At 33.5% G+C, this 15,001-nt stretch overlaps 1 protein-coding gene across 6 annotated transcripts in view; it reads right to left on the bottom strand.

Annotated features, from left to right (window-relative positions):
• The window catches only part of LOC150094596 (uncharacterized), a 700,870-nt gene that overhangs the window by 47,422 nt on the left and 638,447 nt on the right, over positions 1 to 15,001 (bottom strand). The window lies entirely within an intron of this gene.

The following is a 15,001-nucleotide window of genomic DNA, read 5'->3' as shown; positions in this document are numbered from 1 at the left end:
AAAAAAAAAAAAATGAATATGCTGTGTATAATACACATAACTACCTATTATATTTAAGGATCTGTTTTATTTTGAAAGCCAAGATTAAGTTAATGAATGAATATGGTGCATCATTATTTTTTCAATAACTCTTTGTGCTATTCTACCAGTCACTGATTTCATTCCCCTCTCTCTCAACAATTAGCTACAATAACTGACCAAAATATGTTCTGATTTTAGACAATCCTTGTTTGCTAAATGGTTATTTCAACATCTGGTGAAGAATAAAACTACTACAATAGTTGTCTAATATTCTGTTATGACATTGCAAAAATAAACAACTATCCATAATTACCGATTTTATTCTTCTGTTTAACTATTAAGCTAATGAGGATTGTCTAAAATTAAAATATATTCTGGTCAGTTGTTGTCGGTAAAATGTGCCTGAGAAAGGAATGAAATCAGGATGCAAAAAAAATAGTACACAGAAGTTCCAGAAAAATAAGCATCGAATTATTATGGTATAATGTAAATCATCATTCTAAGGGATATTCCATCACTAAGGTGAGTTCCTTTCAAGTCTCCCTATTTCCAGCTTTCTCTTCATTAGCTTATAACTTCCAGTTAATCAGCCATATCATCTAATAAGGTCAATTTTGTGATGTCTTCTTCTATTTTTCTTAAGTTACGTCATATCCAAAAGTGGGTTTTGTGAAAGTTTTTTCACATCAAACTGTTTCCGTTTTCTTTCTTTTATGCCATTTCACTCTTAATAATACTACCCAACAGTGCATTTCAAGTGCTTCAATTCTTTTCCAGTCTTTTGCCATAACAGTCCACATCTCACAATCACATAAGAATATACTCTAAACAGATGTTTCATATATATTTACTTATCCTACTTTCAGTAAATGATCTTGTTTTCTTTAATATTTCTTTTCTCTGAGTAATTTTATTTCCAACTTATATCATTCATCTTCTTGAATAGTTCCATCAAGATTACTAAATAATTTCAATTGTTCAATGTTTTTATCTCTAATCACCATTTTTCTTCATCTTCTATCTTAGACTTGTTGAAAGATTGTTTATTGCATGTTGAAAGTTTTTTCACTTGGCTATACTATGAATTAAAGATGCCAAGAAATTACATTCTTGGTTTTATTTTTTATCCAAGTGTAAGCAAACAAAGTTCACATGTGAAGTCACTTCATGACAATTTCACATCAATTCTGGATCTGACTCCCACTAACGAGACCTCAATAAACATCGAAATTGGTTTGGGAAGTGGCCCTTCCCATATTGCATAGCATTATACATGTCTGCAAGGATATATATGTTGCATTATGGGATACTAAGGTAGCTGATGCGAAGTCATTAGTCTATATACAAGTAGCACAGTTCAGAAAGTGATTTCATGAACAAACTTTGTTTGCTTACACTTGGATAAAGGATGAAACCAAAAATGCAATTTCTTGGCATCTTTAATTTATTTAATGTTTATTGCAATCCAGCTTTCCACTGTTCTAGTACTTTTTCTATTTGTCTAATTATTCTATCATTTTTGCATTCTGTCAATGTGCTTTTGCCATTCCTTTTTTTTTTATGTTTGCAATTTATTCATTTACTACTTGTAAGACACTTTTTTTTGTATATTTTTAATTTCTGATGTTATTGAATTTTGCTTTTTCTACAATTTTTCTTAACCATTTCCATTTCTTTACAAGTGTTTATTTAACAATTTGACCTTAACAGCTTCGGCTCTTCTTGGAAACAAGTTAAAAACTGGTCTTTTTATACTTGTCCTTGTTACAATATTTAGATATAATTTTTATATTGTTCTATTTAAACCACCAGAAATATTGTTTGCCTTAAGCTTCCTCCTTTAGTTTATTTTAATTCATCTTATTTATTCATTCTCTCTGAATCATTAAGCATTTAGCATTCACCACTTTGAATTATAATTAATTAAATAATAATCACTATTTTGCCTATCTTATTTTGTTGCCATCTTAAGCCCTGCTCATTCTCAGCTAATACAGCTATCATTGTCTTCTTCCTAACATGGATTTTAGGCAGGGTGGCCTGTTCCGTTCTCATGCCATCTCTTTCTTGGTCTTTCAATTCTTCCTTTCCCACTTTCCTTTTTATGATCCATGTTTCGTTTCTGTATAGTTTTGACAAGACATTATATAGTCTCATTCTAGTGTGTTTTTGTACTATGGCTGGCTTAAATATATTATTTATTACGCCATTTTGACAAAGCTTGATATTTTAGTGTGTCTTTATCTTCTTCATATGATAAATCACATTCCAAGTACTTGAAAGTATTTACTTGTTCTAATATTTGATTATCACTATTTACTTCTTATTGAATGCCATTATTTTTGTTTTTTTTAGATATTGTCATATTATATTGTTTTGAGATATCATTTAATGATCTTTTGATATATAGGTAATACACTTTGACCATCTGCAAATAGTAGTGCATCTATCTTCATTTGTGGGATTATTTGTATATCAAATGAGTTATACGGTTTCCAGATTGTTATAATTTTATTTATATATATATATATATATACTGAAAAGCAGAGGTGAGAGGGTACATCCTTGTAGTACTCCTCTTCATATATCGTTCCATTCTGAGATGTGTTCTAATTTAACTTTTCTAATGTTCTAATTTTGTCTACTGGCCACATGTGTTTCTTTTTGAAATTCTTTTCTCTTTTCTATTAATAATTTTAGAGTAAAAATTGGATCAATGCAGGATTGGCCTTTTCGGAAACCATTGTTCTTCTAGTAGTTTGTCCTCTGTTTAGCTTCTCTTTTAATATTCCTGCATATATTTTATATCCTGTATTTAGCAGACTAATTCCCATGTAGCAGGGGTGTTCAATCCATCGATCGCAGGGCGATTTTTGGTCGATCTCTTGTGTATTCCTCCTTACAAATTTAATTAAAACTGAAAACATAATATTTTATTTATCATTTTGTATTATTTTTAATTCGCTTTAAGTGTATTGCTATTGCTTATTTATTTTTCGTTAAAATTGTCAAATCAGTAATTTTCTTATAAGTCCGGGTAAATGAATTAATTTTGATCAGTAGAAGTCAAACAGCGAGTCGAGTGAATACGATTATAAGCAAAGTGTAAAAACTCGATTGTAGCTTAAATGTTAAATATTCCAAAGCACGTTACATCGATTTTTTACTTAGGTTAAGTCTCATGTGAATACTGTAAAAAAATAAACTTTGTTTGTCTCGGTATAGTTTGTATTAGACGTTTTTGTAAATAACTCTTTTGAAGCTAACTGTATACACTGCTTTAATAAGAATATGTTAGAGTGTTAAAAACAAAGGCAATTTTTGTCGCAGCTATACATGGCAGCATTAGAAAGATTGTTATTGAAACTTGCATGCACGAGAAAGGCTTGCAGGCTCTAAGTGTAAACATCTCCGAAGTCAGTCAGAAAGAGTTCAAACAACTTTCCGATGGCCGGCAACTTACAATCAAAAGAAAGCAGAGGAAAACAAAAAACGTGCCTAACTTGAAACTTAAGATGAAAGACTCATACTGATTCTTTGGGGGTTGCCAAACTTCATGCGAGGTCTCAGAAGAGCCTAATAAAAAGGGACTGAAGCAAGCAGAAGGGGTGTCGGTTCCAGAATCACTGTCAGAGAGGTGGCCGCCCGGTCCAGAGTCGCCGTTAGAGAGACTGCCCAGATCCACGTTGCTTGAGAGATGAATTTCCCGCTTCCAGAAAGGGATTTCTTGGTTCGAGACGCCGCTAGAGAGAGACTACTTCTAGTCCGCAGACAAAGTTTCAAATTGCCGAAAGGAGGAGTTACAATTGCCGGAGAAAAGTTTCCAGGCCAGGTTAATGTCAGACATTCACCAGTGTGTTGCATTTTCATTACAATTTGATGAATCAAACGACTTCACTGATATTGCTCAGTTAATGGTATTTCAAGATTATTCAAGTAAAGAAGAACTTTTGAAAATTATACCATTATTGGGAAGGACTAGGGGAGAAGACATTTTTTCGGTATTTGATGAATTTGTGAAACAACACAAACTTCTGCTATTTAATCTTGTGTCTATTACTACTGATGGTGCTCCTGTAATAAATCAGGCTTCATTTCATTATGTAAAAACGATGACAAATATCAAGATTTTTTAACGTACTACCGTATTATTCACCAACAAGTACTCTGTAGTAAAAGATTAAACACAAAAGATGTTTTGGATATTACATTTAAAATTGTAAATTCTGTTCGAGGAAAAGCCCTGCAACGCCGGTTATTTAAATTACAGGCAAATGATGATAAGGAACTTTTGTTGTACAATAATGTTCGCTGGCTCAGCAGAAGTCAATTTTTAGAAAGATTTCTTGTATTAATTAAGGATATAAAACATTTTCTTGATGAAAAAGGTGATATTTATCCATATTTGAGTGATAAAAGATGGTTGTTACACTTATCATTTTTAGTAAATTTCTGTATGAAATTAAGCAATTTAAACTTAGAATTACAAGGTAGAGATAAAAATTTAATTGTCATGTTAAGTTCAATAAAAACTTTCCAACAATACTTACTTTTATTAAAGAAAAATATAAATGACTGCAAATCTAGACATCTCCCATATTTATTAAAATTTTTTGAACAAAATCAAGAAATGCTTCGCCATGATTTAAAAGAATTTATTTGTGAAATACAATTATTTGAGGAAGAAATAAATTCAAGATTTAAAGATTTTAATAAAACTGAAATGATTGCATCTTTTATCAATAATCCATTTCAAGAAAACTTGAACATCAGAAAATTTCAAATAAAATTAGTGGGCTGTTTCATATAAACCAAGCTGAAGTAGAACTTGATATAATAAACATTCAGAATAGTTTACATTTAAAATCAATAAACAATGAAGTCATTTAGAAGTATGCATATGAAAAATTCCCAATATTAACTGATATAGTGCGAAAAATTCTGTCGTGTTTCGGATCGACATACTTGTCAGAATCTGCTTTTTCAAATATCACCGTCATAAAAAATCAATTAAGAAACCAAATTACAAATGATCATTTGGATGATTGTCTGCGATTGGCCACTTCTTCATATCAACTTGACTATGAAAATATTGCGAGGTCCAAATAATGCCATTTTACATCAACATTTTTTTTTTTTTTTTTTAATCAACCAGCATTTCCTGTAACTTGTGAGTTTGTAATCAATCTGTTGTTTTTTCTAACTTTGGTTTTCCAAAATAGAGAAATAAATATTTTATTCCAATATATTTGTTTTTTTTTTTGTTGTATTAAAATAATTAAAAGTGATAAATAAATTTTTAAATACACAAATAAAGTTTTTGTAATTTTTTTTAGTTGTTTATTTGTGCGTAATGAGATATCAGATTGGGGGAACGTGATCTATATAAGAAAGTAGATCGCCGAATAACTTTTTATAGAAAAGTAGCGTGTGTAGTAAAAAAGGTTGAACACCACTGCCCTATAGTTATTGCAATTGTCTTTATTTCCTTTTTTATAGATTGGGATAGTGTTTTTTCCCCAGACATCCAAACCATATTAAAAAATTTCAGAAGTCTTTCATTAAATCTTTCACCTGGAATTTTGTATAGATCTATATTTATATTGTCTTCTCCTGGTGTTTTCCTATTTTTCATCTTGTTTATTGTATTTTTCAATTCTAACATTGGGATATTTTCTGTTAGTTTAATCTTTATTTAATAAAATTTTATTTCATTGTTCTCATCTGTCCAGAGATTTTGGCAATAGGTCACCCATTTTTCTAAATCTATTGTCTGTATTTTTATCTTTTCTTTTATTTCTTTATTCATGTATTTTATTATTTATAGGTTTGGGATTGTGGCTTAAATATATCCTTTTCTAGTTCTGTTACGAAATTGTTCCATCTCTCTCTCTCTGTTTTCCTTACTTCTCGTTTTGCAATTGCTGTTTCTTTTATACTCTATTTCTGCTTCTATTGTTTTGGAATTTAGCCATTTCTGGTAACTTGTTCTTTTCTTTTTATTATATTTTCTATTTTTTTGTTCCAGTCTTGTAGTCCTCTTTTTCTAATCCATTTGTGCTTTATTCCTATGCTTTCTGTTGCTGCTTTTGAGAATTTGTTTCAAATTTTTCCATTCCTCTTCTATGTCACTTGATTCAAGTGTGGTTTCTGTTTTTAAGTTTGTGCAATTTTGATATTGTTGTCTAACATGGGGATCCTGTAATGAAGAAATTTTGTAACTCAGTTGATAAGAATTTTCAATTTTATGTATTTTTAGCCACTTTGGTTTAAATAAAATTTTTGCTGATACCATATAATGATCACAGTTTAATTCAAAGCCTCGATATGCTCTTACATCTAAAAGTAACTCTGCTAATTTAAAATTTGCAATAACGTAGTCAATTACCGATTTGCATCCTCTGGCTGACCAAGTATATTTATGTATTTCCTTGTGTTTTAACACTGAATTCATTATTCTTATATTATTATAAATTACAAAATCTCGCAGTCTGTGACCATTTTGATTACATATATCTTTGCAAAATTTATCTATTTTTGTTTCCTATTCTGGCATTTAAATCCCCTGCTAGTAGTAAATAGTCAGTTTTGTTTGTTTTATCTATGGCATTCTGTAATTTTTCATCATTCATTATTTTTCACCAGAAGAGGTAAAAATAAATTTGGATGCATGAGACTATCCCAAATATGGGAGGCTTGCATTCTTAGAACATCAGCCCAAAGCCAAGATCAATACCCAATTTGGCCCACTAGGTGGCACCCTTTAGGACTCTAAGACTGACTTCAGTTGTTTTCTTCAGCCATTTTTGCTCAGTGTTAGTGCCTGCGTGCACATTTCATTAATTTTTATGTTCCCTGAAGATGGTAATGTAACATTACCGAAATATTGGAAGTATTAATTAAAGTTATTTAGTTAATATAATAATATACGTTGTTCTTTCCTTAAAATTAACAGTTATTTATATTTATTATTATTACCCCCCCCCCCCCCCGCTATAAAGGAAAATATAAAGCAAAAGCAGCTACAGAAATAAAGCTAGAATTTGCTTTCTTTCTGCAGTTGCTTCCTTTTCTGATAATTTAATTTTTTATTTTCTAGATGGCATACAATTTCTTCAGTAATCTTTAACTCTCTCCAATCAAATGCAATTTCTTTCAGTACTTGATAAAGTGCATTCCATTGTATCTTACTGAACACCTTTTCCAAATCTATGAAGGCAATGTATGACAATTTATTTACTTCAATCTATCATTGTTGTCTGGTTCACTTTCCATTCTGGGATTCAAAGTGGTCGTCTTCTTTTTGGCCATTTTCTGTCCAAGGCCTCCTCCTCCAGTTCTTTCCACCTTTCTCTGTTCTTGGCAATGGTTGACCAATTTTCCACAACAAAATTTGACAGTTCACCACTCCACCTTCTTTTAGGACATCCTGGACCTCGTTTCCCTTCTTTTGGAATCCAGTTTGTTAGTATGGTGGTGGTCCATGGCTCATCTTCTCTTCTGGATGGATGATAGGTAAAGATGACCTTGCTACTGCTTTTGCCTGGTATCTCCAACTCTGGGTAGTGGCCAATCCCTTAATGCATAACAGTATACATATCCACAAGGAGATGTGTTTTGCATTATGGGAGATACTCGGATAGGAGTGTTGGTAGCTTGCTGCACCTTTGCAACGAGTTGCCTGGTGTTGTACTACTTACCCAGGTAAGATAGTACAACACTATATTCAGTCCTGAAGATATTTTCAGGCGCAAACTTTATTTGCTCTTACTAGGATAAAGGATTAAACTAAATTTATCATTATCTCTCTCTCTCTCGGATTTAAGTTTCCTCTTCTGAGCTCCGGACTTATGTTTGTACTTTGAATCAGACATTGGGATTTTATTTATTTTAACTAGAATGTCTTTGCTTGCTTGAGAGCAATTTATTTGAGTATTTTTAATATCTCAAATTTGTATGATCTGGAAAAAAAAATCATAACTAAAAAAGCTTTATATTTTCTTTTACTTACTAACTAGCAAAAGTTTAATTCAAATAAGACAATTTCTTCTCAAATAAAGAATTCTGTAGAAAATTTTCACTTTCTTGAAATCAACTTAGCCAACTAAAACTATCAAATAAAGCTTTCTCTTTTATGAATAAAATAAAATTCTCTCAACACCCGTAGCATACGCACCAGTAGGGTAGTGTGCTGGTAACATCGGGGCAGCATCAGCAGTGAAACGAAGGCGTGCATAGAAAGCGAGATGGGCAAATGAAAAACAAAAACTAAAGTAAATTCTTTCAAATGGGAAGTTTAGAAGTGTAACCATAAGTCTGAAAAGATGGATAATGGGTTGGAAATGATTGCAAAATCTAGTAGTCCCTCTCAGCACATATTCATTCTTATTTTATAAAGTTTCTTTTTGTCAGTCTCACTTAACTGGCCAACCCAACAAGACGCCCCTCCCCCTAATTCTGGGCCCCCAGGCTAGAGCCCTTTCAGCCCTACCCTTGTGGGGGCCATGATGTACACCCTTGTCTGACATCAGATTTAACATCAAACCACCTTCCTGTACTTCCTACAATTCTAACTGCTGACTTACAACTCAAATAAAGACAAAGTATTGCTCGATATAATGCCCCACTGACACCATAAATTGCAGCGTTTCAAATAGCTTCTCTCTTGGCACCTTGTCATATGCCTTTTCCAGATCTACAAAACATAAATACAGATCTTTGTTATATTCCCATGATTTCTCAACTATCTGTTGTAAAGTGAAATTCTGATCCTGTTAGTCTCTAATTTGGCCTGAATCCAGCTTGTTCTTCCAAGCTTCTCTTCCATAATTCTTCTCAACCGTTTCTCAAGTATACTTGCATAAATCTTACCAGGAACACTCAGTAGAGAAAAACCTCTGTAATTCTCACATTGTTTTATTTCCCTTTTTATATATGGGTACTATGAGAGCTCTACTCCAATCATCTGGAATTCGTCCCTCTGTCCAGGATTTCTGAACTATGCAGTGCAGCCACTGTAAGACTTTTATACCTCCACACTTAAGCATTTCTGGTCAGACACCATCTACTCCTGCTGCCTATCCACATTTCAGGATTTTGATGGCTTTTCCTACTTAGTCATTTTTTCTACAAGTCTAGATATGTATTCCTGACTGAGTGCCTGGTCATTGTTTTTTACCACTGTGCTGACATCACTGCTTGTTTCATTTAGCAATTTTTGGAAGTAATTACTCCATATTTCAAGGCTATCTTTTTCTCCTGTTTTCATGTCAACTTTATCATCTCTAATTCCTTTTACAGCCCTGTTTCCTCCATTTCTGAGCTTCTTCAACAACCTCCAGAATATCTTGCCACCTTCTTGATATTTATTTTCTATGTTCTTACCAAAGTCTTCCCATGACCTTTGTTTAGCAAAGCTAGTGTTTAGCTTTCTTACATCTGTCTCTGTATTCTCTAAGAGCACAAGCTGACTTATTTGACAAGAACTTTTGATATGCTTTCTTCTTTTCTTTCACTGCATCTTTAACTTCATGTGTCCACCATGGAGTTCTGATTTTTCTAACCTAGCAGACAACCTCACCACATGCCTGTCTCGCTGAATCAATGAATGTTTTCTTCAGGGCTTGCCATTGAATCTCTAAGGTTTGCTTCCTGTTCTCAAACTCTTTCATTTTTTCTTCAAAAATGTTTGTGTATTTTAGTCTACAGTTCACATGTGAGAGCTGCTCAACTTTTATTCCCTTTAAAACTTTCTTACATGTTCTTCTTTTCAATAAGAAATTCAATTTTATCCTGCTCAGGACTAAATGGTGATCACTTCTGATTTCAAATCCTCTATATACTCTGGTGTCCTGCACCAGGGAGAAAACATCACTATCAACAATAACATAGTCAATAAGACTTTGCTTATTCCTTGCCTCTTCTCTCCATGTGAATTTGTGCACATTTTTATGTTGGAACATTGTGTTAGTAATACCCAGTCCATGTCCTGGGCAGAAATCCAACAGGTATTTGCCTTTATTATTAGCTTTGCTCTTTTCTCCAAATTTTCCCAATATATTTTTTGTATGTCTGACAATCATTTCCTACTCTGCTATTTAGATCCCCCAACAAGGACCAACTTTTCCTTTTTTCACTGTGTCAGTTGCTTTCTCTAAAGCCTCAAAAAATTCCTCCACTTCTACCTTAGTAGAACCTTCTGTGGGACCATAGGCACAAATAAGTCTCATTGTCCAGTTCCCCGTTCTAATATATGTTCACATCACTCTACTTGAGACTGCCTGCCAATCAAGAAGATTAGCCTCATATTTAGTGTTGAATACTATGGCTACTCCTCCTTTTCTTTGATTGTCATTGCCTGAATATAACATTTTGTATTTATTGCTCAGAAAAGTTTAACACAGAACCATATTTAGATCTGGCTGGTTTTATAAATATGCTGCTGATTCTAAAAAAATTTGTTTATGTTAGTATTTGATGTGGTGAAGAATTTTCCATTCGGTTCAGTGTAAGGCATCCAAAACATGGTCGACCAGACTCCCACTGACTATGATTATGACAGTGGAAGTTGGCAGATATCCCAGTCTGTCCATAATAGTGGGTCAGGTGAGGGGCTTTTTTGTGTCAGAAAAGAACCCCCTCACCCAACAAGTGAATAAACATACAGTATAAACACAAATAAATATAAACAGGTAGATGGTACAGCCATGAGAACTCCTTTCCCTCCTCTAGCCAATTTCTACATAAGGAGAATTTTTAAAAACATACTCTTGATACTGCCATTCTCAAACCTTTTATCTTGCTGAGGTACACTGGTGTGTTCACCATTTGGTCACATGGCTCAACATTTGACTCCTTTTTCACCTCAAAAGTCAGTACTCCAGAATCCAGTTCACTATACAAAAAGAAAATAACAATAGTCTGTCTTTCCTAGACATTTTAATCACAGATCATTCCAGAAGTACTCTTTCTTTCTTTCTGAGTTTACAGAAAACCTAACCACACTCGTAGATGCATATACAATCTTTCCCATGATCCCCCCCCCCCAACAATATGGCATGATAAAACCCTTATCAACAGAGCCTCCAGCCTTTGTTCAAACCAGGCTTCCCTCACAAATCAACACTCTTTTATTTACCATACCTTCCTCTCCAATTGATACATTGCCAAAACGATTCACAACAAAACAGTTACTCCTCCGATCACTTTATATCTCTCTCAACATTCAGATTATAGTAATGTCATTGCTATTCTCTATATCTCGGGTGTGAAAAAATAGACATAACTTTAAAGTAACATAATCACTGCACTATTCTCAAACCTCATCGGAAATTGGTTGCCCTTATCCACTCTCCTCAAGATTAACTCCCTTCCCCCTGTTCCAAGGGTGTACAGAGTCGCAACTTGTTATATTATGAACAAACTGGATATCTGCCTTGAAGAACACAAGGCAATTTCCCAATATCTGGGAAACTAAAAATACATCTGCCACCACAGCTTTAGTCAGTTGACCATGTCTTGGATATTTTGCACAGAATCAAATGGAAAAAAGACTACTATGCTTCACCAAAACAAATACAAACTTGTAAGACTTTTTTTGTTTTTAGAATCAGTTGATTTAAAAAACCAACCAAATCTATATAAATATGGCTGTGTTAAACTTCCCAATATCTGGAAAACATTATTTCTAAGACCTTCCACTCAACAACAGCATTCACAGAGAACGTTCCTCACAGGACTTGAGATTTCTAGTCTTTTTTCACTTACTGCTTTCTGTGTTTTTGTGTTATTAATTTTTATGTGGTATCCCAGAAGATATCTTAGTAAGAGTCAAACAATGGAATAATTAAATCTGTATTTAATTATTTCTTAGTATTGTATTCATTTCATTAAACCTAATCATGGGCTAGTTTAACATTTGCTAATTTCTATCTTATTCAAATAAACTGATTCAGATGACCCTATCATTCCAGCATCACTTATTCTGATGTCTATTTCAATATTTAACTTTTCTACCTTCACTAAAACTGCGCCAAATTGTTAAAATATTTTACTTGTTTTGTAGATTTATCATTCAGAATAAAGTTGATGCTTTCTGTGTTCCTGACTATCATCACCAAAACAGCAGATCCAAAATGACAATAGAGGATGATTTCGATAAATAAATATATCCAAGACATTCTAAATAATACATGGCTAAAAGACAGAAGGTTCACTGAACTCGCTCTCATAGTTGAGCCCGATGAAAGGTTCTTTGCATCCTAGACAGCATTTGAACCCAAGAACCAGAGTTAATGATGAAGTCAAAATTCTTAAAAACAGAGAGAACATGCCTGGGATAACAAGCATAGAGTATTAGCCAAGGTTTTTGTGAATAAACAAGGGCATCATCAATTTCCTGAATGTACCCCCAAGGGATGTTCAGGTTACTACGGCACCACTACATGATTAAGTTTACATCCTATTGACAAGTTTCCTCCAAGTCAGTGTATTACTTGTGAGAACTGCAATATTGTCATATCTAATATTTGATGCTTCTAAGGCACTTCTGACTGAATCAATCCATCTAGACCTTGGTCTTCATCTGGATCTCTTTCCTGCCATTTTGGCATCAAACACCTGTTTTGCTAATCTTTTCTCACTCATTCTATTTAAGTGGTCATACCTAGATAAGCTCTGCTAATACATTCTTGAATGCTAATAATGTCAAGTTCTTTTCTAATATCTTCATTTTTGATATGATTCTGCCATTGATGAAATCAGATCACTCCCCTAATTTTTTTCACAACCCTCATATATGTGGTCTCTAGTCTTTGATCAAGTGCTTTATTTCTAACCCAACTCTCAGATCGATATCTTAAAACTGGTTTAAACACTGTCTTGTATACTGCTAGTTTGGTGTTTTGAGTAACTTCTTTTTTTTCCATATTTATTCAGCTATCTATCCACCATACCAGCTTTGCTTATTGTTTTGTTGTATATTTTCAGATTTAACTTGCCATCTTCACTAAAAACTGTTCCAAATAGCTGAAATATTTACTGGTTCTATAGGATCTCCATTCAGAATACAGTTGAAGTTTTTTATGCTCCTTTCATAGTTTTGGTCTTTTTATTGCTGATTTTCATGTCATATTTGGTAGAGCTGTTATTCAATAAGATAACTAAACTGGGTTTTATTGATCAGAATTTGATACAACTAGTAACTGACTAGTTTTGCCATGTTAACTAGTGGGTTTATCTGGGTTTTTGATGAACATAAAAATAGAAACTTAATTATTCTCCAAATATTAACCAGTGATGGATATCCTAAAAAAAAATAAAAAGAAAAGAATACTACTCTCTAATCCCTCTCCACAGCAAATCCAGGACAATCATTACAGGGCTTCAATTTCCATTCCTTTTGTTGGCATACTTTCACAAAAAATTGCCAATCTCCTAAGGTCTCATGACATTAGAGTAGCCTTCAAACTGATTAGAACAGTACAGAATATGTTACGTTAACCTACAGACTATAATGCTTTCAACAAACGCCATGGAGTTTACATCCCATGTTCTTGTGGCCTTAATTACATAGGACAAACTTCAAGAAGTCTGGAAATAAGACAAAAGAAGCACATTGGAAACGTCAACAACAACAAAGAGGACAGTTCAGGATTGGCATTCCATTTTTCCAACACTCACCACAACATTGAATGGGACAGAAATTCTATGCCATACATAGAAGATGACTACAGCTAATGCAACGTAAAAGAAGCTACAGTGGCAATTCGCTCACAAGGTACTCTGAATAGAAACCAAAGGATGATCCTATGTGACATTTAGAAATCACTTATAAGATCTCTCAACACATCAGAGTTTAATTTCACGGCAAACTATAGGGAGCACCTGCTGAACAATGACTGACCATGTGCCGGCATCCACACTCCATGTATTTATATTGTGTAATGGTTCCTATGCATTCTGTATTTATTCAGTTATGTATTTATTCATAAACAAAGCTTGTTGTTTTAAGTTTATATTTGTATGTTCATCAAAAAGGCAGATGAACGTGGGGAAACTAGTTGGTTACTAGTTGTATCAAATTCCGAACAATAAAAGTCAGTTATCTTATTAAATTAATTTTGTGTTTGAAAATAACATACTGATCAGAGCTGTTATTCAATTTAGTTAGAGAATCTTGGAGACTTGCCCCAGATGTGTTTAGGAGTGCAATACCATCTGCATAAAACACAGAGCAAAGTTTAATCCTTTATCCAAGTGTGAGCAAACAAACTTTGCGCCTGAAAATATCTTTTGGCAACTTCTATAGGTAAAGATGACCTCATCATTGCTTCTGCCTGGTATCTCCACTTCTGGGCCTAGCTCCCACTGAAGCGACCTCAATAAAGGTGGAAACTAGTCTTGGTAGTGGCCCTTCCCTTTAATACATAACATTATACATATCCGCAAGGAGATGTGTTTTGCATTATGGGAAATACTGAGATAGGAGTGATGTTAGCTTGGTCCACCTTTGCTACGAGTTGCCTGGTGTTGTACTACATTACCCCAATCCTGAAGATATTTTCAGGCTCAAACTTTGTTTGCTCACACTTACATAAAGGATTACACTAAATTTATTATAGTCTAACCAAGTGAAAAATAAACTTTCAACAGAGCTAAGTTATTTTATCTCCAATTCCAATATCAGGTCTAATGCCACTTTCTTTCATAACGTGATCCATATCTCATGGTAAGAAAGAAGAAAATTTTATTGAATTATTGTGAGACAACTTTCTCAAGCAGCATGTCAGAAAAAGAACTTGAGGTCAAGGAGTGTTGGATTTGCTCATAGCATTAGAAGGGGGAATCTGTGAAGTATATGGCTTTACCTCCAATTGGTGACAGTGATTGTGCTGTGCTTTCTTGGGAGGTATCTACTTATATTAATGCTCCGATTACATGTTGAACTACAAAGCTGGAAATTATGATCAACTCAGGAGAA

The sequence above is a fragment of the Typopeltis vanoorti genome, chromosome 21 (assembly GCF_054136105.1).
Source record: "Typopeltis vanoorti isolate ZY-2024b chromosome 21, IOZ_Tvanoo_1.0, whole genome shotgun sequence".
NCBI classification, from domain to species: domain Eukaryota; kingdom Metazoa; phylum Arthropoda; class Arachnida; order Uropygi; family Thelyphonidae; genus Typopeltis; species Typopeltis vanoorti.
The sequence above is the reverse complement of the archived record's forward strand: the minus strand, read 5'-3'. Positions and strand labels throughout refer to the sequence as shown.